At 42.0% G+C, this 15324-nt stretch overlaps 1 non-coding gene across 1 annotated transcript; it reads left to right on the top strand.

The window, feature by feature from the left end:
* The first annotated feature begins 428 nt into the window (after nt 1-428).
* LOC114814460 lies at nt 429-566 on the top strand. The gene has a single exon (XR_003762253.1). It is a non-coding gene; the product is annotated as a small nucleolar RNA SNORA7 (small nucleolar RNA).
* The last annotated feature ends 14758 nt before the right edge of the window (nt 567-15324 follow it).

A 15324-nucleotide genomic window follows, 5' to 3' on the forward strand; every position in this document is an offset into this window, starting at 1 on the left:
CCCCTAACCTTCATGGGGTTTACAGTCACCCCCAATCTAGAGATGAGGCACTGAGAAGTTAAGTGACTTGCTCCAAGTTACAAAGCAGGCAAGTGAGGAAGCTGGGATTAAAATCCAGGTCCTCTGAATCCCAAGTTCATGCTTTTTTCCACTAAGCATGCTGCTTTTCAAAATGCAAAACACATCTTGTATAATGCTCTAAATTTCAGGTTAAATTTCCACTTTTATAGTCCCAACAATTTGGTCAACCAGCATTTCTTGGAAATTCTTGGAGCCAGAGAATAACTTTAAGATATTAATTTAGAAGACTAATTTTAGAATTGTCCACTTTGATTAAAAAGAAGAAAAATTAGAATACTCCAAGTTATGAATTTGAAACCTAAGAATAATAATGATGCCTATTATTATGCTATCATTATGGGATAAACACCTTCTCAGGATCGCACCTAGAGAGTTTCCAGGACTCTGCTAGTCTCGGCTATGGGAGGTAGGGTCAAGCAGAGACATATCCATTCCATTTCTAGCTTGAGCAGTGGCTAGCGAGTGGAAGGCAATCTGCTACAAGTCAAAACTCCCCTGTGCTGGGCAGCAGGGGCATGGGAGAGAGTCAAAGAGAGAGACTCAAGTTTACTACATGGAAGAAGACAGTGGTAAACTACTTCCGTATTTCTAACAAGAAAACTCCACAGATACTCTATCAGAATGATTGTAAATGGAGGTGGGGGGTTCTGGGAGAGATATTCTATGGAGTCACTGTGGGTCAGAGACAACTTGACAGCATAAGACAAGATGAGACAATGGGGCAGACACTGAGTTAGATACAACATAATGAGATCAGACAGCAGAGTTCCCGTCCCACACAGACCTCCCTGTCTAAGAGGTAGGGAGAAAAGCCTTGGCCATTGTTTAACATGAAGAACCTGGGTCACAGAGGTTAGGCGACTGACCCAAAATCAGACATCAACATAGGACCAGAGTTAGGACTTGAACTTAGACCCCTAGACTTTAAGCTCCATGTAGGCAGGGGACATGTCTACCAATTCTGGGGTATTGTGCTCTCCCAAGCATTTAGTTCAGTCCTCTGCACACAGTAAGCACTTAATAAATTCAACTGAATGACTGATTGACTGACTGATCTCATGACATCCCCCCTGGCTCATTCCATCTTTTCTGAAAATTAACAATTTGCCCTCCAATATAACTACAATTTGATAGTGAAATCTAGACACTTTCCAAAAGGTCTGATTTGTTAAATAGCTGTTTTAGGTTTAGGTTGTTGAAAGTGGCATGATCAAGACTTTTTTTCAGAACTTTTCAATTCAATCACCTAGCAGGAAGTATTTGCAATCCGAGAAGAAGATTTGCTCTCATGAGGTGCCTACCTTGACTTATTATGCATATTCCTTTCTGTTTCCAAAGACAAAATAACCCACTCAAGAACTGTGGAGAGGAGAATTCTCTCCTTTAAGTTCTTCCCTGGAGAAACAGCTTCCTTAAGAAGCTCAAAGAGTCATGTGTGGAGCTGTCATAAGGGGGATGTAGCTGTTTATTCTGAGTTACTGACAAAAAAGATGATCGAAACACAGGCCCTCAAGTCTCCCACCAAGTTACTTTATCCTTGCTCTAAATGACAGTGCCACCATTCATTCATTCATTCATTCATTCATTCATTCATTCATTCATTCGTATTTAGTTAGTACTTATTCTGTTCAAAGCACTCTACTAAGCACTTTGGAAAGTACAATATAACAATAAACAGACACATTCCCTGCCCACAAGGAGCTTACAGTCTGGAGGTGGAGCCAGAAATTAATATAAATAAAGGAGTTACAGATGTGTACATAAGTGCTATATCAATGCCAATATACGCTTCATAGGAGAACTCTTTATTGAATGTATATTAGTGCATTCTTGGTGCACTCAACATTAGAGAACTATCATTTTAAAGGGAAATCAGGGAATACGTATGGTGTTTATGAAAACTTACATCATAAATTTGCAAACTTGGGGGAGAAAGGAATCATGGGGTTCCCTCCAGCCCATCAGCAGGTTGGGAGAGCAGTATCTTGGGCTGCCTTGGGAGCTGGCAGACCACTGTTCCTCTCCCTAATCCCTGCAGTCCTTGTGGCAGTTAAGAGTGAGGAGAAATCCCTGGAACAATCTCCTTCCAGGTTTAGAACCAAGGTTCTCTGACTGCCAGGGCTCTGCTCTCTCCTGCTTCCCCCATAGGCCCTCACTCCCTGGAGGCCAACACCTGCATGGGATTGGAACTGTTGGGGGAAAATTTGGGGCACATAGGGCAGCCATAGCTAGTGTGCTCTGTCACTTGGAAAGGAGAATGGGGTGGGGAAGGGGGAAGAAGGCAACTCTACAACCTGTTTTGATGGGGCGAGGTCCTTGGGATCGATTCCCACTCCACTCAGCAGAAAGCCAATGTAGACTGGGCCATAAGATCTCTGGCCCAAGGCTATATTTTGGGACTTCCCTCCTTGGGCCCTTCTGGGGGTGAGATTATGGCATAGGGGTTACCAAACAGGAATTGAAGGTCTCTGTCCTATCACAGAATGCTATAAAGCTTGATCAGGCTCCAGAAGACGTGGGTCATCCCCAGCTCCCCAGCAGATATGGAGTCATAGTGTTAATAACAGCAGAAGAATACTAATAATAGTATTTATTGAGTACCCACTTGTTGCGAAGCACTGTACTGGCCACTTGGGAAGTACAGAAGTAAAGAAGTGGCATGTTTCCTTCCTTTAAGGAGCTTACATTGCAACGGAGTCAAACACAAGAAATTTCATGACCTAGTGGATAGAGCTTGGGCCCAGAAACTGGAAAGACCTGGGTTCTAATCCCAGCCCCACCACATGTCTGCTGTGTGACCTTTGGTAAATTGCCTAACTTCTCCGTGCCTCAGTTACCTCATCTGTAAAATGGGGATTAAGACAGTACCCCCTAGGAGACATGGACTGGGTCCAATCTGATTAGCTTGTATCAGTGCTTAGTACAGTTCCTGGCACAGTAAGCAATTTACAAATGGCATAAAAAACAAACATAAAAGTATTTATGATTAGCATGGTCAGAATAAAGAAGTGAAGTACCAGAGTTGGCTGAAAGAAAGATATGGCTCACGGTGCTGGAAAATTAATCAGGGAAAGCTTGTTGGAGGAGGTGGGATTTTAGGAGGGATTTCAATGTCAGGAGAGCTGCAATCTGTCTGACTTGGGGATGAAGGGAATTCCAAGCAGGGGGATAGTATTGACTGCGGAGATGGAGGTGGGAGAGTTGAGAGTGAGCTATAGTTAGAAGGTTGCCTTGAGGGGAATGAAGACAGTGGGTTAGGAAATAGTGGTTAAAGAGAGAAGCTAGGTAAAAAGGGGCCAGATGGAAGGCAGCCCTGATGCTGACAGTGAAGAGATTTTATTTGATACCAAAAGACACAGGGAATCGGTGGAGGGTTTTGAGGAGAGGAGAGATGTAGGCCATGCTTTACCTCAAGGAGATGATACGTGCAGCACTGGGTAGTATTGATTGGATGGAGGAGTAAGTGGAGGTAGGGACACCAGTGAGAAGGCTAATGTAATAATGAGGAGCACTAGGGCCTAGTGGAAAGATCATGGAACTGGGAGTTAGAGGATCTGGGTTCTAATCCCAGCTCTGCCAAAAGTCTACTATGGGACTTTGTGCAATTCCACAACTTCTCTTTGCCCAGTTTCCTCATCTGTAAATCTGAGGATTCAATATCTGTTCTACTAGACTGTGAGCCTCATGTGGGACAGGGAGTGTGTCTAACTTGAATCTACCACACTGCTTAGAACAGTGCTTGGTACATAGTAAGCACTTCACATATATAATAATGATAACAATTTAGCCATGGCTAAACCACAGCTTGAACCAGGGTGATAGTGGTTTAGGTGAAGAAGGAACTGACCCAGGAGATGTTGTGCAGGAAAAACTGGCATGATTTAGCATAGACTGAATGAGTTGAATGACCGCGAAGAGTCAAGGATGATTCAAGGGTGGGGGTTTCTGGAACAAGGAGGATAGTGTTCTTGCCAAATGAGATGGAAAAGTGATGAGAAGGAATGTTTCTAAAGGGGTAGGTGAAGAGTTCTTTCTCCTGCCTGCTGAGTTTGCAGTGCTGGGCGTATAGCCAAGTGGAGATGTCCAGGAGACAAGAGGAGATACAAGATTGCAGGTCAGATGAGGGGTCAGATCTAGAGAGGTAGATTTAGGAGGTATCTGTCTATGGTCAGATGATTGAGAGGGATAAAGGTCACCATCCCCTGGTTTTTTATCAGAAAAACCAATAAAATTTGGCAACAATTCTCATTTCCCTGAGTCATATCAACTCAACACCCATCACTGGAGTTATTTTTATCCAGCATCTCAGCACCTGCATTTATTCCATTATGCATTCAATTTTTAATTTCAAATTGCTCTATTTGTAAATATTTGTATTTCTGTCTTCCCCATTAGATTGTAAGTTCCTTGTGCACAATGAACATATTGAGTTGATATGACTCAGAGAAATGGGAATTGTTGCCAAATTTTATAGGTTTTTCCATCATGTTTCCAAGATCGACACAATTATCTCCATTCAAATGGTCTCCTTGCTGTTCCAAGCACTTAGCACATCCCAGCTTGAATGCTGCATCTGCCTTCAATCTCTCTTTTCACCGGTCCATACATTGTACAGGGTACAGCACTTCATAGAAGCAATAATAATGATAATAATACTTCACTCTTTAGCCTCAATCACTCTTTAAAGTATCACTCTTCATAGAGGTCTCGCCACTCCTGACAGTCTCCAATGGTGACCAACTCCTCTCTGTATCAATCAGAATTTCTTGACCATTGGTTTTATCACCCTTCCCGCTTTGTCCCTCTTTCTTTTCCACTTTATTTTCCTACTACACCCCAGCTTATTCTCTTTTCTCCTGTCAAGCTCACCTATTCCCTGAGTTTCATTCTCATCAATTCCCCTTCTGACCTCTTGTTTGACACCTTCCCACCTTCATGGAATGCCCCAAATTCACATTTGACAGATTAGCCCACTCCCCATCATCAAAGTCCATCTGAAATCACATCTTTTCCAAGAAACCTTTTCTATTAAGTTCTAAATCTCCCCACTCCCACACTGTTACTTCAGCTTTGGAGTCATTTCAGTATCACCTCAGCACTTGTGTATGCACAACTTCATGCAGCACTTTTGAATATATCTGACATTCCCTGTCCCTTTCACACTAACTCCTTATACTTTCAATCTGTGAAGCACTTCAGTGTTGGTCTTGCCTCCTGTATTTTAAATTCTCGAGGGCAGGGATCGTGTCTTCTAAAGCTAACTCTCCCAGGTACTTAGTAATCAACCAATCAATCCATGACATTTATTTAGCATTGTAGTAAGCACTGGGATGATTACAGTAAAGTTGGTAGACATGTTCCCTACTCTAGAGGAGTTTACAATCAATCAATCATATTTATTGAGCTCTTACTAGTGCAGAACACTGTAGTAAGCACTTGGGAGAGCACAATACAACAGAATTAGCAAACACGTTCCTTGCCCACAACAAGCTCTGGTAGAACAGAGCTCTGCACACAGGGGAGCTCAATAAGCACTATGAATTGAATGACTGAGTTATTTGGGGACGTTGGATTTTAGGAGAGCTTTGAATATGGGAAGGGCTGTGTTCTGCTCTATGTGTAATTCCCCGGCAACCCCACCTCCATTGGTAGAGAGGTCCATAGGATCAATATAGGAGAATCAGTGTGGTATAATGGAAAGAGCACGGGCTTGGGAGTCAGAGATCATGGGTTCTAATCCCAGCTCTGCCACTTGTCAACTGTGTGACTTTGAGCAAGTCACATAACTTCTCTGGGCCTCAGTTACCACAACTGTGAAATGGGAATTGAGACCGTGAGCCCCACATGGGACAGACAACCTGATTACCTTATCTCTACCTCAGAACTTAGAACATTGCTTGGCACACAGTAAGCGCATAACAAATAACGTTATTATTATTACTGTTATTAATATCATCCTCTCTACTGGGCTCACTTCCCTTCTCCCCTTGTCCCTCCAAGCTCTTGCCCTATCGACCTCACCCACCCAATTTCTCACCACTAGGACTCCTAGATCACCCCACACTCTGCATATTCTATCCCTGCATTTGTCCAGCTGAGCAATGACGGGGAAAATCCAAAAGCTAGGTCAACTTCTTTCATTTGTAATTTACTCTCTCTAGCTAAATCGCTGCCCTCACTCCTGGCCAACAATATTCCTTCATTGTCCTTCTTGACTGACATACCTATGCCCCCTCCAAACAATCCAGACTCTTTCTTTCCCCTGAAGTTCCCATTGTCCCTAAGTCCTTCATCTCTAATGACTAACGACCTTGAGAACTTCTCTGTACACAAGATCAATGCCTTCAGATGTGAACTTCCTGCTGGGTCATAAGGCAATAAAAATGTTTCCCAAGTTAAACAACCCCCTAAGTTTGTAAGAGAAAACCAAGGAAAGAATGGAGGGAACAGGTCTGTAGTACCACAGGGATTACTTCCCAAAAGAAATCTGGAGCCCTGGCAGGTGTCTTCCGATAAAATGACTTCAAAAATGAGTAAGACATGAATAAAGTTTATCAACCCACACTTGGGAGTTTAACTTGAAAAGGGGAAAAGAAGTTTGAGCTTGACTCCAGAAAGTCCCAGACAACAAAGGCTATTTCTAAACCTTTAAATCCCTATCAGCATTTAGAAATTCCTCTGGGAAAGCTAGAACAGTTTGCTAAATAGCTGCCAAAAGAATAACTGGCAGTTTGCTAAATAGCTGCCAAAAGAGCACACAAATGCAGGGATAGAATATGCAGAGTGTGGGGTGATCTAGGAGTCCTAGTGGTAAGAAATTGGGTGGGTGAGGTTGATAGGGCAAGAGCTTGGAGGGACAAGGGGAGAAGGGAAGTGAGCCCAGTAGAGAGGATGATATTAATAACAGTAATAATAATAACGTTATTTGTTATGCGCTTACTGTGTGCCAAGCACTGTTCTAACACAGACAAGTTCCCAGGAACAAGTGTCAGACAAAGGGAGAGAAAGCAAAGAGGCTCACGTGACCTGTTTTAGAGGTTCTACCCACCTGAGTCCCTGGGTAAGCAGGAAAGGCAGGAGATGCCTTCTGGGAAATGTAGTGTCCCTGAAGAAGTTTTCTCTGTTTCTCTTTCCCAGAGTCCATTAGCTTCACCATCAATCATTCAATCAGTTGTATTTATTAAACATTTACTGTGTGCAGAGCACTATACTGTTTGGGTGAGTTTGCTAGCAGAAAAGGTTACCAATGGATGTCTAGGTATGTTTGTTTACCCCCAGTGCACTCTAATCATTCGACAAGAACAACACCTTCCTCCCTGTTGCCTCCAGCCTCCATGTCAACATTCTCATCCTTCTTAGATGTCTCTAAAGTGATCACCCACCTACTCTTAAAATCTATTTTCCCTAATTGTGCCATGGATCACAATCCCTCTCACCTTTGAAAAACACATCCTCTCCCACTTTCTCTGCAGCCAACTTCCGCCTCTTTCTGTTTACTTTCTCACTTTCCTTGGCCTTCAAACACATTCAGCCTCCCCCAGACTAACAAAGCCATCACAAAGAGAAGCAGCGTGGCTCACTGGAAAGAGCACGGGCTTTGGAGTCAGAGGTCATGGGTTCGAACCCCGGCTCTACCACTTGTCAGCTGTGTGACTTTGGGCAAGTCACTTAACTTCTCGGTGCCTCAGTTACCTCACCTGTAAAATGGGGATTAAGACTGTGAGCCCCACGTGGGACAACCTGATTCCCCTGTGTCTACCCCAGCGCTTAGAACAGTGCTCGGCACATAGTAAGCACTTAACAAATACCAACATTATTATCACTTCATCTGACTGTTCCCTCCAGCAAGTATCCCAACATCACCCTTCAAAACTCCAAAACTCACCTGTACTTCCACTACTCCAGCTCTCTTCCTGACCAGGAAAATCTAGTTTTTGTGCCCTTCACTCTTCAGGAGCTGTGCACATCCAGGTCTGCACATCCAGGTCTTCAGTGATTTTCTTTTAGACAGGCCCAATGGGGTGTACTGTACCCTACTCCTCGGTTGCTTTTGATGCTGGTGATGGCTTTTTTCTCCTAGTAGAAAGTATCACAAGTTTTGATTTCTCCCATTCAGTTCTCACCTGGCTTTTGGGTGATCTCTTTGATCACAGTCTCAGTCTTCCTTCTTATTCTCATTCATTGGCTTTTGGGCCTCCTTTCACTCCCTAACCATGGGGGTCATTGCAATTCTCTGGTCTGAATGCTGTACTCTTCTCACTAAACTCGTATTCTTTTGGGAATCCCATCTGCTTACATGATTTCAGGTTCCACCTCTCTGCTGATCACTCCTAAATCTATCTTTCTGGTCCCAACCTCTCCACAACTTTACAATCACATATTTACACCTTCCTCTAGGACATCTCCCTTTCTCCCTCTCCTTCTCTTTCCCACTGCTCCTCCTCCCCTCCCCACTGCCCTTACTCTCTCCCTTTGCTCTAACCCCTTCCCCTCCCCACAGCACTTGTGTATATTTGTACATATTTATTACTCTATTAATTTTATTAATGATGTGTATATATCTATGAATCTATTTATCTCTTTTGATGGCACTGATGCCTGACTACTTGTTTTGTTTTTTTGTCTGTCTCCCCCTTCTAGACTGTGATCTCGTTGTTTAATAGGGATTGTCTCTATCTGTTGCCAAATTGTACTTTCCAAGAGCTTAGTACAGTTCTCTGCACCCAGTAAGCGCTCAGTAAATGCAACTGAATGAATTGAGTGAGTGAATGAATCTCTGTGTGTATAATTCTGCTGACACAATTAAATTAACGTGTCTACAATAGATATCTTCCCTTCTAAACCTACTCACCCTCCTAACCTTTCATCACAGTCAACAACATCACTGTCTTCTCAACAGCAATGTCATCCATAACCCCTCAGTGTCTTTCCCCTCCTACACTGTATCTATCTAAACTCTGCCAGTTTTTCCTTTACAGTATTTTCAGAACCCAGACCTTCCTCTTCAATCAAGGGGCCTCCACCTTAGTTCCTCTCATTTTCCTTTTGGATTACTGCATTAGTAAATCAATCAATCAGTGGTATCTCTTTAGTGCTTACTGCATACACAACACTGTACTAACACTTGATAAAGTAATAATAATAATAACTGTGTATTTTCTTAAGTGTTTGCTATGTGCCAGGCACTTTATTAAGTACTGGGGTAAATACAAGCGAATCAGGTTGGAGACAATCCCTATCCCACTTGGGGCTCACAATCTTAATCCCTATTTTACAGTTAAACTGATAGGCCCAGAGAAATTAAGTGACTCTCCACAGCTAAACCCTCTTTTCCCCCCATTTCCCTCTGCTCCTTCCCCTCTCCCTTCCCATCTCCTCAGCACTGTACTCTTCTGCTCAACTGTATATATTTTCATTACCCTATTTATTTTGTTAATGAAATGTACATCGCCTTGATTCCATTTATTTGCTATTGTTTTAATGAGACGTTCATCCCCTTGATTCTATTTATTGCTATTGTTCTTGTCTGTCCGTCTCCCCCGATTAGACTGTAAGCCCGTCAAAGGGCAGGGACTGTCTCTATCTGTTACCGATTTGTACATTCCAAGCGCTTAGTACAGTGTTCTGCACATAGTAAGCGCTTACTAAATACTATTGAATGAACTTGCCCAGGGTCACACAGCAGACAAGTGGCAAAGCCGGGATTAGACCCCAGATTCCTCTGACTCCCTGGCCCATGCTCTATCCACTAGGCCAAGCTGCTTCTCTCGGCCATGCTGCTTCTCTACAATACAGAAGTCTGCTGGATGAGAGCCCTACCCACAAGGTTACATTCTACTGAGGTAAACAGATAATAAATTAATTACAAATATGTCAGGCACATCATCTTCCTTACCATTTCCCTGTCTCCAGCCTGCATCTTCTTTAGTTTATACCACACTCAGATACCCCAGACATTTTTCTATAATAGAATTCAAAACCTTTGACTCACATAGTCTAAAAAATTCCATTACCATGTTTTTCCCTCCAAATCAAACAAAAACTTTTGATGGTTGGCTTCAAAGCTTTTAATCAGTCTTCTCCTTTCTTTCCCACCACCTTCTGATGTACCACACTTTCTACTCTGTCATCTCTGGCCCATTTCTACATCCATCCCCCTGCCTGGAATTCCCTTATAGTCACCTAAACACATCCTGCACCATCTTCAAAGACCTGTTAAAATGCTACCTCCTTCAGGAAGCATTTCTTGACCTATCCCCACCTCTGTGTACATGTCATTTCAACATTCACCTTTAGCATTCATTTGTTACTCACTTTTGCTTTAACCAATTATAACCATAATCATCCTTATTCCTATCGCACATTATTCTTCAAAAGTGGGCAGTTAGTTCAATTCTCTGACCACAGTAGCCCCAGAAAAGTGTTATGTTCACAGTAGACTCCCAGAAGCTTGCTCTGTACTTAACAGGAACTTAGCAGGGATCTACACTACATAGGAACTCAAAAATAGATAAGTAATATGTCCTAATGGATAGATCATGGGTCAGGGAGTAAGAAGGAACTGGAGTCTAATCCTGGCTCTGCCACTTGTCTGCTGTGTGACCTTGGGCAAGTCACTTAACTTATCTGTGCCTCAGTTACTGATTCTGAATAATGGGGATTAAGACTGTGAGCCTGATGTGGGGCATGGACTATGTCCAACCTGATTAGCTTGCATCTATCACAGAGTTTACTATAGTGCTTGGCATATAGTAAGCACCTAATAAATACCATAAAGCAATACTATTGATCAAGATGAGAAAGAACCAGTAGTATAGCTGAGATGCAATTTAACTTCTTTTTGGTATTCAGTTCTTGGAGATAGTTCAGAGAAGATTGATATTTTCTGGCAGGGCATTGAGCAGAAGCCAAGGTCTTTTCTTTCTTTCCCCAGATTTAGGTAATAATAATAATAATGTTGGTATTTGTTAAAAGCTTACTATATGCAGAGCACTGTTCTAAGCGCTGGGGTAAACACAGGGGAATCAGGTTGTCCCACGTGGGGCTCACAGTCTTAATCCCCATTTTTACAGATGAGGGAACTGAGGCACAGAGAAGTTAAGTGACTTGCCCACAGTCACACAGCCGACAAGTGGCAGAGCTGGGATTCGAACTCATGAGCCCTGACTCCAAAGCCCATAGTCAGTCCTAGATCTCAAGGTCTGTTCTGGGAAAATTCAGAAAAGTGTGGAAATGGCTTTGGTTTGACACCGACCTCCCTAAGCCCTTCAGGGACTTCCAGCTGTAGGGAGAGCCAGATCAATCTGGGTTTAGTTTAGGGGCTAAAGCATCCTGGGACTGAAAGCTTGGTTGGCTTTCGATGCTATGGGTCAACAAGTTAATCAATCAATCATATCTACTAAATTCTTATAGTTCAGCAGAAAGTCCAGGTCGGTTTTATAAGAGAAGCAGCAGGACGTAGTGGATAGAGCATGGGCCTGTCAGTCAGAAGGTCATGGGCTCTACTCTCGACTCCACTACTTTTCTACTGTGTGACCTTGGGCAAGTCACTTCACTCCTCTGGGCCTCAGTTACCTCATCTGTAAAATGGGGATTGAGACTGTGAGCCCTGTGTGGGAGAGGGACTCTGTCCAATCTGATCTGCTTGTATCCACCTCAAGGTTTAGTACAGTGGCTGGCAGATAGTTAAGCACTTAAAAAATCCCATAATTATGATTTTATTACAATTCAGCAGTATTGGTAGACATGATCTCTGCCCACACAGAGATTACAATCTACAAGGATGCTAACCTTCTCCTTTCACAGTCTCAGAGAGGGAAGGGGCACAGCTCAAGATGACACCTCAGAATCACAGTTTTCAACAACAGAGATATGGTCAGCCTTGTCAGCCTGCCTCTGAGGCAATGTGAAGTACTGAGAGAGCACTGGTCTGTAATTCGGAGGACCCAATCTCAAGTACTTGCTCAGCCACCATACTGCAGTAGACCACAGGCAAGTTACTTAACCTCTCTCTACATCAGGTTCCTCATCTTCTAATGGGAAAAATAATGCTTGCCTTTCTCCCAGCCCAAAAAGGTTGTTCTGAGGGCAAAAATGAGACAAATAATGTGTGAAAAGAGGGATATACAAAACCACCGTATCCTGTATACTTTCAGGCTCCAATCCTTATGTCGTGCACTGGAACAAAAAGTACTACAATAAGAAACTTAAATAGAGTATAATAAATGACTCAATCAATTTAAAATGTAGACAAGTAGATCTTGGATGGAGGGTCGTGGGAACAAATGAAGCTACATTTGGAATTGTGTTTTAGCAGCCAAAAATATAAAAGGCCTTTTCCTATTGTATACAACTAAAACAGTAGGATTTTTTTCTGATTTTCATTATTTTGAAGAATGACTACATTTAATTTAAAAGTTTCCTGTCTCCAGACCCATGAACTCATAGGAATTTTTTGTATTTATTTGAAAGAGAAACAAAACTCAGTGAACAATCCTGAATGCTTATCAATAGGGGAAGAAGGAAAGGGTGAGATTGTAAACACTGCAAACCTCTTCCTTCCTCCTTCTTCATTCCTCCTATTGACAGGGTCCTTTAGAGGTTTTGGTGGCTCAAAAAACAATTTTATTAGAATGTCTGCCTTTCTGTTCTTAAAATCAGATAGCTGCCATTCTAAATGATTTAGTATGAAACTGTTGGTTTTGGTGTGGCATCTTCTTGTAGTAACGGAATTTAATTTTTTTAAATTATTTCAATATCAAATACTTTCCTTAGATGGAGTTGCCATTTTATATTCCCCAGAATTCCCGCCCTAAATGATCATCAGACCTAGCACATTTGTTTAAATGTATAACTTTTTCAAAAGTTAAAATACTGTGCATACCTGTAGCAAGGGTCCAGAGAAGAAATCCTATCCCTAAGAATTTACAATCTGAAGAATACATAGTTTCATTTATGGTCCCAAAGTAGACAATACCATCTAGTGTACCATGATAAATACTTTCACTTAAGTGATATGAGACAAATAGAACTACTGATCCTCTGCAATTCTCTGCATGAGCTATCTTTCTTTTAGATGGTGAAATAGCATGATCTTGTGGAAAGAGCATGGGCCTGGGAGTCAGGACCTAGGTTCTAAATCCTGTTCCACCATGTACCGGTTGTATGACCTTGGGCAAATCACTTCACTTCTCTGTGCCTCAGTTCCCTCATCTGCAAGGTGAGGGTTCAATATCTGTTTTCCCTCCTATTTAGGTTACGAGCCCCATGAGGGACCGGATTATCTTGCATCTATCCCAGAGTTTAGTACAGTGTTTGACAAATAATAAGCACCCAACAAATACCACACTTATTATTTAAGAGCCTAAACTCACTGAAATTCATTCACTCATTCAAAAGCAATAATGAAATTTCCAAATAGTCTGAAAAGCAATTCCCTTTTCCAGACTTTTTAATCAGTCAAACAATCAATTATTGTCCACTTACTCAGGACAGAACATGACTTGGATGAGTACGAGGAGTAAAATACAGACTTCCTGTCCTCAGCGGGTTCACCATTTATGGGGGAGGTGAGCAGACATCAGTCAATGAATCAGTGGTATTTACTAAGCAACTACTGGCTGCAGAGCACTTGGGGGAGTACAATATAGTAGGTAAACTCAATCTCTACCCTAAAGAAGCTTGTGATTAATCAATAAATATTCAGTAAATCAGTCAATGAGCTTACCTTCTAATGCGGAAGCAAGACACTAAAAGAAATTACAGGTAGGGTAAGCAAAAATGTGTAGGAGTATATACTTAAGTGCAGCGGGTGTGGGGTGAGGTACAAAGTTCTGTATGTGTACAGACTTCAGTGCACATAAGGGACATGCCATTCCTTTCCTGGTTACCTCTCTTTCGATCATATTGACTGCTCAATAACCCGGGGGGTGTTCATTGAGGATCAATCCAAACTTAAGTTGGGACCTTTGGGAACTCTTTAAGTAGAAGAGGAACCCCCCAAATGACAGTAACTCAGGCAGAATAGTCCAATTAACTCTCCATTCATAGTTCTGGGAAAATGTTTGAAGGAGAAATTGAAATTAACGTCTAAAATGACATCTTGGGACAACTGGTGATTTTATTTGTCCAGACAATGCTTGTCCTAGAGAAGAAGGAATAAATTCATTAGGTGAGAGCCCCACAAAACAAAAGTAAGTAGATCGTAATGAAACCCAACTAACGATAAAGAGAAACATGAAAGGTGTTATGATGTTTTAAGAATAATCACAGTTTCCTTAGAAGATTTAAAAGAGGAAATGTTACAACAGTTATGACAATGTGGTTTGGAAATTTGAGTGGATTGTGCCATCTGTAACAATGTAGGCTTGGAGTTGTATTTATGTAGCAGAGGCGTTTACTCTAGGCAGTCTTTACAGAGGTATACCAAACACAATTGTATTTATTCAACGTGGAGCCAGATTCTGTGGGGCTAATCTATGCAATCTATGTGTCAAAACAAGCTGTATCTCAGAGGAAACATTTTATGCACTTCATAGAAACAGAAACAGTGCCTGTGACCTGCCAGTACTTCCTTCCATTGTCATAACTCAGCTCACCCTATGTGCCTCTTTCTGCATATCAAGATTTGCTAATCAGTTTTCTGATTAATTCTTCCACATTTTTTAATGGAAGGTAGCTTGTGGAAAGGAAAATGGTCTTAATATCACAGACCGTAAGTTCGTGGTGGGCAGAGAATGTGCCTGTCTAGTATTATACTGTATTCCCCCAGTAGTTTAGTACACAGTAAGCGCTGTCATTTTCAAATCTGGATGAGAGCACTTTAACAATTAGACCCAGTCATTCCAGGTGAAGCACTTCACTAAGTCATGATCCGAGAAAGGCTTGGCATAAAGAGGGAAAGCTGCAACCAGACAGGTCATTGGTGTTTCCTACCAACTTCACAATTGGTCTTTTTGCCCAGAATCTCAGCATCACATTTTGGCCTTCTGATTTTTCAGTGGTTTATGTGGTCACTGTATGAGTCATGTCCTAACAAAGTTGAATTCTGCTACCTGAGTTTCATGTTGTCTAATGATTTAAGGACAGACAAGGAGGTAGAAAACCAAATCACCCCTAGGGGGCTGGGAAATGGGCCTATAGAACCCAATCTCTAGTAATAATAATAATTACTGTGTTATTTTTTAAGTGCTTCTATGTGCCAAGCAATTTTATTAACCCTGGAATAGATACAAGGTAGTCAGA

Source organism: Ornithorhynchus anatinus, chromosome 9 (assembly GCF_004115215.2).
Source record: "Ornithorhynchus anatinus isolate Pmale09 chromosome 9, mOrnAna1.pri.v4, whole genome shotgun sequence".
NCBI lineage: Eukaryota > Metazoa > Chordata > Mammalia > Monotremata > Ornithorhynchidae > Ornithorhynchus > Ornithorhynchus anatinus.